The sequence below is a fragment of the Solanum dulcamara genome, chromosome 6, assembly GCF_947179165.1.
Source record: "Solanum dulcamara chromosome 6, daSolDulc1.2, whole genome shotgun sequence".
In the NCBI taxonomy this organism is placed as follows: Eukaryota; Viridiplantae; Streptophyta; class Magnoliopsida; order Solanales; family Solanaceae; genus Solanum; species Solanum dulcamara.
The window spans coordinates 51,181,939-51,190,151 of record NC_077242.1 but is presented as its reverse complement, the minus strand read 5'-3'; the positions used below and the strand labels follow the sequence as shown (position 1 = coordinate 51,190,151).

The 8,213-nt window shown below is 31.7% G+C and overlaps 1 long non-coding RNA gene across 1 annotated transcript; it reads left to right on the top strand.

Annotated features, from left to right (window-relative positions):
- The first annotated feature begins 960 nt into the window (after positions 1–960).
- On the top strand, positions 961–3,522 carry LOC129892217 (uncharacterized). Its single transcript, XR_008767282.1, has 2 exons — positions 961–1,539; positions 3,289–3,522. It is a non-coding gene; the product is annotated as an uncharacterized LOC129892217 (long non-coding RNA).
- The last annotated feature ends 4,691 nt before the right edge of the window (positions 3,523–8,213 follow it).

The window sequence follows — 8,213 nt, the reverse complement described above, 5'->3', positions numbered from 1 at the left end:
TCGTATATTTTGACGTTCGTAATTTATAATATTTTTTACTATTTATTAATATTATAACTGCTATCTTTATTATGTCTATTTTTTTTTAAAAAAATAATAATAAGTTTAATACGTTCAAATATTTTTTTCGTGTCTATTTAGTATATATTATATATATGCGTGTATTTTCTTTATATAAAAAAATAATATTTCTTAACTAAATTTATTTTATAATTTACTTATTCATATTAATATGTACATATTACATGTCTATTTTGATACCTTTTATATATATGTGCATATAAAAAGTTATTACTTAATTAAGTTTATTATATATCTTATAACTATATTAATTACGCATCTATTTTAGTATGTACATACGTACATAGTATATACCTAAGTAGTTACTTTATGGATAAAAATATTACTACTTAAATAAAATTTATGATTTTACTTATTTAATGTATATATTATGTTATTAATTAGATGACTATCTATCTAGTTTTTCCTCCATTTTATTTAAAGCGTGATCCTTGTCATTTCAATTCTAGCCTTATCAAATTAAGAGCCCGTTTGGATTGGCTTTAAGTTGGTCAAAACCAACTTAAAGTCCCTTTTCAGCTTTTGGACGTGTTTGCCTAATGCTAACTTTAAGCCAGAAAGTTCTTAAAGTCAGTCAAAAATAAAAAGTTAGGATTCCTAACTTTTTTTTTAAGTGCTTAAAGTCATTTTCTTTGACTATGAAAATTACTTTTATATCCCTTATATTTTAACTAAATTCCCAAACTGCCTTTTTATTCTTTTAACCCTAAAATTCACGTAATTTTCCTCATTTAAGCACTTTTATCCGAACACTCAACTGCTTATTTATAAAAATAACTTTCAGCACTTTAAAGTTCTAAAAGCACTTCATACATAAAAGTTACTTTTTTAAGCCCATCCAAATGGGTTCTAAATGTAGTCTATTTTTTTAATCTCAATTTCAATCTTATTCGTTCGTTTGATTGATCAAACGGTTTTCATTCATTCTTATTTTTTTCACGGCCCTAAACCTAAACTAATTTTTTTTTCTTCATTTTTTCATCTTCTCAATAAAAGAGAAGAATGAACCCGCCGCCCTCTCTCTCGATACCTCTCCATATTCTCTCCTCTCTTCCGTCTCTTCGCCGGCGACACCACCAAAAGGAACGAAGACACAGCAGCCACAGCCGTCGCCTTCTTCTTCTCCTCTCGAGCAGCCACGAACTGCAACCAGCAACATCACCAACAGCTGCAGCAGCCCGCAGCAGCTTCTCCAGCAACTCCTCAGAAGCAACCAGCAGCTCATCAGCATCAACAGCAGCGACGAAAAACAGCAGCGGCAGCAACAAGCTGCAACTGGAAGCAACCACGGCGAGGTCGACGTTAACAGCAAGAGCACTGTTGCTCCACCGCTCCACCGACTATGGCGAAAGACCGGTACTCTGATCAGCGAACTAAAGAATCCATCATAGTTATTCTCTCCTCTCCAGCGAGACTTGATCATGGAGATTTCATTTTGTGAAGACGGATCTGTCCCTGGTAATGTTTTTCTAGCCTAGTAGTTATATCTCTTTATTCTATTGTTTAATTCCCTGGCTTTTAGTTTACTAAAATTTTGTTATCATTGTTAGCTCTGTTGAAGCACTTTTGTATTATGATCCAGCCCAAATATTCACTTTAGAACTTCAATAATTTCTATCAATGTGTTTGAACATGATTCAGCAAATCATTTTGTGATTTATTTTCCGGTAAATACGAGGTGATACGTCTTTACATGTTTAGTATCTTTGACTCTGATGTAAAAATTATAATTCACTGATTCTAACATTGTTCACTCCTTTAAGTGATTCTACTACTAGCAACTTGTATATTTAATTAGTTAAGATATATTTGAACTGATAAGTACTTAATTAAGGTAGAATGTAACTGATTTGTTTGGTTAGCAAAACAAATATCTTGTGACTAATCTTTTTTTTTAATTTTTTATATATATATGAATAGTTATCACTTGTTACTTTAGAGTAAAGCTATGATTTCTGATCTTCCTTTCCTTAATTATTTCGAACAGATTCGTACTTGTTTTTATTATGGTAAGATTACTTGAAATTAGTTTGTGAATGTATATATACTTGGCATTTGATTTGGTCTGCCTAACTATTTTCCTTCTTTAGAATATACTACTTCTTTTACTTGCCTAATTTTTCGATATTGTTGATTTAATGGTTGCTCTTAATTGATTCTTCTGGAGATATTCAAATCCGGACAGATTTCTGATTTTTGCTTAAGAAAATGATTCCCATAATTCACTCTTAATTAGTTCTTTTCCTTTTTATTGTTCAGCCCCATGTTTGTTATAAAAAAACAGAATTTCTCATTCACTTTTCCATCATACTTTGATAACTAGACACACGGCTTTACACTAGCCCTATACACTGGAAACTGAAAACGTCATGTGTTTTCTTGACAACATATGGACATCACTGGGATCACTGGCTCATGCTTTCTTCCTTTGACATAATAAACAAAACTTTAACAGTTTTTAGCAGTATGAATATGTTTTGGTCTCTTAAAAATTGATTATTTCCTCTAATTAGTTTCTTCTACAATTATTGATAGTGGGTCCCGCTTGTCATAACTTTTGACTCTTGAGGTTTTCTTTTTTTGAAAAATTGGACCAAATCTTCGATTGAAGATATTATGTTGATTTTGCTGATAAATGTTGAAAATTTTGTCACCTTCCTTTGAAATATGTGCAGAAGTCTTGCCTAGCCATTTTTTTTTTGAATTTTCTTGTTTTTCTTAGATTGTTTTTCACCACTATAAGACCCATCCTCATTTGACAAAAGAAGAAGAGATTAGACAGACAGACAGAGAAAAAGACAAGAACAAACACAAAAAGAAAAGAACACATTAGAACACAGGGAAGCTTTTTAACAAAATACTTATTGCATTTAAATTCTTTCTTTTGCCTCTTTGCTACTTCGACTTGTTTGAATCTCGGATATTGCTACCGCTTTCCGTTGGCATATTAATAAAACTCATATTAACCAGTTAGTACTTCTTTTTCCTATATTTATTGTATAGTCTTTACTTTAGGTTCTTATATATTATATCTTGTTAAAATAAATATATGAAGTATCCAGGTTAGTTCCCACTTTCTTTTATATATTGATTTATTATTTTAAAATGTGTTCTTGCTTTGTTTGTTTGCTTTGTTGTAGTTAAATTATATAATCATGATATACATCTATAATATTTGTATACTTGTATTTTCTTATGGTTTAGCAGGATTTGGATTTCAAATGCAAGACATGAAGATGTTCATTTGGAACAGGATTCAATTGGTTTTAGTTCCGTTATATTATTTCTATTTGTGTATTATTCTTTCTTAATTATTTTGGCATGTAATAATAAACTCTGTATATAATAAAAGGGGGAGAATACATGGGGAGGAAATATACTTGCTACTTGCTTATTTTATTTATTTTTTAGTTTATCATAAATTTATGTGTGCTTGTGATACATGTGATTTAGTTATACTACTCATTTCCATATGCTTAGGTCCATTTATTCACAATATAAATATTTTATTTTTACAAGATGTTTGTTTTAATCACAAATAAAATAAAATAAAATGATCTAAGGATAGTTTGTTAAATATCGTTTATCATCATATATGTTTCAAAAATAATTGTGTTTATTTTATATGTGTTATCTTTGTTTATTAAATTTTAAATCTCATTAGAATAATTACTTTGATGATATTTCTACGTTATAACTTGTCTTTTAAACTTAAAACAATGAATATAGTTTCAAACAATAACTTTGTCATATTAACTATTTAGACATTATATATGTAGGTTCTACTAAATAATTTTGAATATGATGATAATCATATTTAGATTTAAATGTCATTTCATATAGACATCATGCCCATAAGATTTTTATAATTTTAATACATCATGTCTATATATTTTAATTAATATTTTTTAACATACCATTCTGTATAGACATTATGTCCATAGGATTTATAATTTATATATCATGTCTATATATATTTTAATTACTATTTTTAATATGCTAATCATTTAGAAATTACTCATAGAATTTTATATTAAATATCATATAGCGATTCATGTCTATGAGATTTAATGAATATTTAAGTATTTATAGTGCTATCGCCCTTATTGAATATTTTTTAAAAAACTCATTATGTGGGTGTAATAAATATTGGAAAAAGTTATTAGGTAGTGTCAATATGAAATAATTTCTAGCTTGAAAGCATGCCATTGGGGTATAGAAATTGTAGGTAGATTTTAATAAGGTAAGAATATTTTGAGCCTATTAGATCTATGGGACCTAACAATATTTTTAGCATATTTTATCATATAACAATTATGTTTATAGGTATTATAATTCTAACATGCCAATTAAATAGATATTAGGCCTTCATAAATATTTTTCATAATATTATGTGTAGAAGTCATGCCTATAGGGTTCTAATAAATATTTATTATGTTATTCTATCTTTAAGATCTTGTCTATATTTTAAAAAATCTTCAGCATATCAATATTTAGAAATCATATCTATTGTGTTTTAATAAATTTTCAACACGTTGTTAACTAAAAATCATGTTAATAGGATTTTATAAACGGTATTAGTTAACAATAAAATTGACAAGCATGTCTTCTTTTATCATAATCACCTTAGTAATTAAAATTGCCTCACATGTCTAAATAATGAAATTTATCTCCATGTTATTCAAGTTTTTATATTTATGATATATACGTCTTGTTGTGTATGTACACTCGGTAATTTTTATGACTTTCCACTATTTATCTGTGTTTTCAAGAATGCTAGTTAATTAATCTAGAGGCTTACTTGAAATTTTATGTGATAACTGCTTGTCCTATTTGTTTTGTCTGACGATGTGTCTAATTAGGACACCTATATTTTCTTTGGTCTAAAACCTACCCTAATAGTATATCCAATGTCTCTTGGATATTAAGTTGGGTCGATAAGCACGCTTTAGGACGTTAGTTTTTATTTTTTCAAAATTAATAAAAAACCTTTCTTGTTAACATTTTCTAAAACGAACAAATGAATAAATATCCCTAATCATTTTTCTAAAATTAAATTTAAGGACTATCTTCAGATAGGCTCTGAGGGATGCTTAACACCTTCCCCTCGAGTAATAAGGCTCTTACCTAGAATCTCACCGGTTTCACAGATCAAAACAGAGTTTACATTTATATTTTTTAAAAATGGTTTTCCTAATATTTTCCTTAAAATTAGGTGGCGACTCTAAATATTTTTAAAATATGAGGAATAACCATTTTTATGTTGTGAACTATTTTGACCCGTTCGAAAATAGGTGCGACACTCATATGAAGAAAGACATTGTGGATTTTTTGGATAAGTCCTCTAATTGTCAACAAGTAAAAGTAGCGCATCAAAAACTGGGAGGTTTAGCTCAAGATATTTGAGATTCTTACTTGGAAATGGGAGGACTTAAATATGAATTTCATTACGGGTTTACTCCTTACTTGTAGGCAACATGATTCAATTTGGGTTATCATCGATCGAATGACCAAGTCAGCGCATTTTCTTCCCGTTAAGTCATCATTTTCAGCTGAGGATTATTCCATCATTTATACCCAAGAGTTGGTTAAACTTCATGGTATTTCGTTTTCTATCATCTTGGATTGAGGTACTTAGTTTACTTCTTAGTTTTGGAGGTCATTCCAAAAGGGTCTTGGTACTTTAGTTAAGCTTAGTATGACTTTTCACTAGCAAAATGATGGTCAACCAAAAAGGACTATTCAGACTTTGGATGAAATGTTGAGAGCATGTGTGATTGACTTCAAAGGAAATTGGTATGATCATTTACCATTGATTGAGTATGCCTACAATAATAGCTGTCATTCTAGTATCTAAATGGCTCCATTTGAGGCTTTATATGGTAGGAGATGTATGTCTCTTATTGGGTGGTTTGAGGTTGGTGAGGTTTCTTTTATAGGACCTAAGTTGGTGCATGATGTTATAGAGAAATTTAGACTCATTCAAGAGGGAATGAAGACTTCCCAAACCCGACAAAAGTTTTAAGCTGATTTAAGGAGAAAGGATCTTGAATTTGAGGTTGATGATTGGGTTTACTTGAAAATCTCACCCATTAAGGGTGTAATGCATTTTGGTAAGAAAGGAAAGCTTAGTTCCCAATATGTCGGTCCATATTAGATTTTGAGATAGATTGGTAAGGTAGCATATGAGTTACACTTACCTTCAGAGTTGGCATTGGTGTATCTGGTGTTTCATGTCTCCTTGTTGAAGAAGTGCATTGGAGATCCCACATTATTGTGCCTTTAGAAAGCATTGAAGAACTGGAGAGTTTATCCTATGAGGAATTTTGGGTTGGGATGCTAGTTCAGAAATTAAGGAATAAGGAAGTGGCATCTGTTAAAGTGTTGTGCATGAACTAAGAGGTTGAAGGTGTTACATGGGAGGCCTAGGCCGACATGAGGACACGTAATCCCCATCTTTTCCCCTCCATTCTGACTTAAGGCACTTAGTTTCCTCATAATTCATTCTTACAAATTCCTACATTAGATTTTCCATGTCTTTCATATGCATTCATGTCCATGAAGTTAATTTTATGCCATGTTTTAGCTTGGGATTGAATATTCCTTGCTTTATTCATTTTTTAATGTGTCATTGCATTCATGTTGGTTTCCCAGTCTCTTTACCCATACCATTCATGATGATTTAGCTCTCATTCGAGGATGAATATTTCCAAGGGAGACATAATGTAAGACCTTAAAAGTTTGAAAGCCAAGTTAAGGAAAATATTATAGAAATTGGACCTGGTGTAGGCTTCTACGAGTCAACCTACGGGCCATAGGGGTATTTGGGTAATTTTTGAGTTTCTGAGATGAGCCCATTTGAAGGGCCATAGATCGTTTGATGAGCCGTAGGTAAAGCTCGTAGGTAAGGTCTTGAGGTAAGGAAAATTGGCTAAGTATTGGATCAATCTATGAAGATAATTTGCGGGTCGTATAAGGACCTATGAACCATATATGGAGATCGTAGGTAGAGGTGTGTAATTACAGTAGCTTCATGTTTTGTGCACTAACTAGTTCAACGAAGGGTGTCGATGGCTCGGAGGAAGACTTACGACCCACATAAGGGTCTATTGGTGGAGATTTAGAGACTTGGAATATTGTACTTGCAGGAAGAATGGGTCATATGACTTGTAGGATGACCTATGACCCGTAGGAAAAGATCGCAAGGTCAAATTTAGAGACCCTATTTTTGTTGTCTGATTTGATGAGCCATTCTAATGGTCTGTAGCAAGACCTATGGCCCAAGGTCCATAGCTGTAAGTCCTTTTCATTGAATTTAATGAAGGGTATTTTGGGCATTCCCTATTCTATCAACACCTAAGCTATGCAATATAGGGGAAGTGCTGCCTGATTTTCGTTAACTTCTTAGCCGATTAATAAACTACTTGAGAAAGGCACCTAGGGAAATGATTCCTATGGATGCTTAGTGATGGTTTGAGAAGCTGGAAAGTTGAAGGTTATTAATGTTAGTATTACCTTTGTGTTAAATAGGTTTAGAAGGTGACGAAGCAAGAGTGGTTACGATTACTCGATAAAAGGTATGTAAAGCCTATCTCTCCTTTCTTTTGGCATGTATTCAAGTTAAGTTATGAATGATATGAGCTTGAGGGTATATCTACTCATATATGCCAAGCGTAATTCACGGTTCTTATTTAATTCTCGATGATGGAACTCTTACAGTAATTAAACTAGGGCTTCTCAAGCCTTCCATATGTTAGGAAGTGATGGGTATCTAAAACTATCTTCTTCTCTCTTGGCATGTCTTAGCCACAAGTGATTAGTCTATGTAATGTGGGGACAATTCCCTTCTTAGAACTCCCGCGATAGTTGAGTTATTATCTTGTAAGCCTTCTACGTGATGAAAAGTAGTATACGTGAAGCCTATCCCTTCCTTCTCTTGAAATGGCTTACTGTAAGTGAAATGATGTTTGATATGAGTTAGAGGTAATTTCATTTATAGGTTCCGGATATAACTCATGACTTGTACTCACCTTTGAATGGTAAGGGTCTTAAAGTAGTTGAACTATGACCCTCGGGCCTTCTATATGCTGAATAGTGATTGGATGTGTAAGCTCCTATACTTAGAGGCTCTT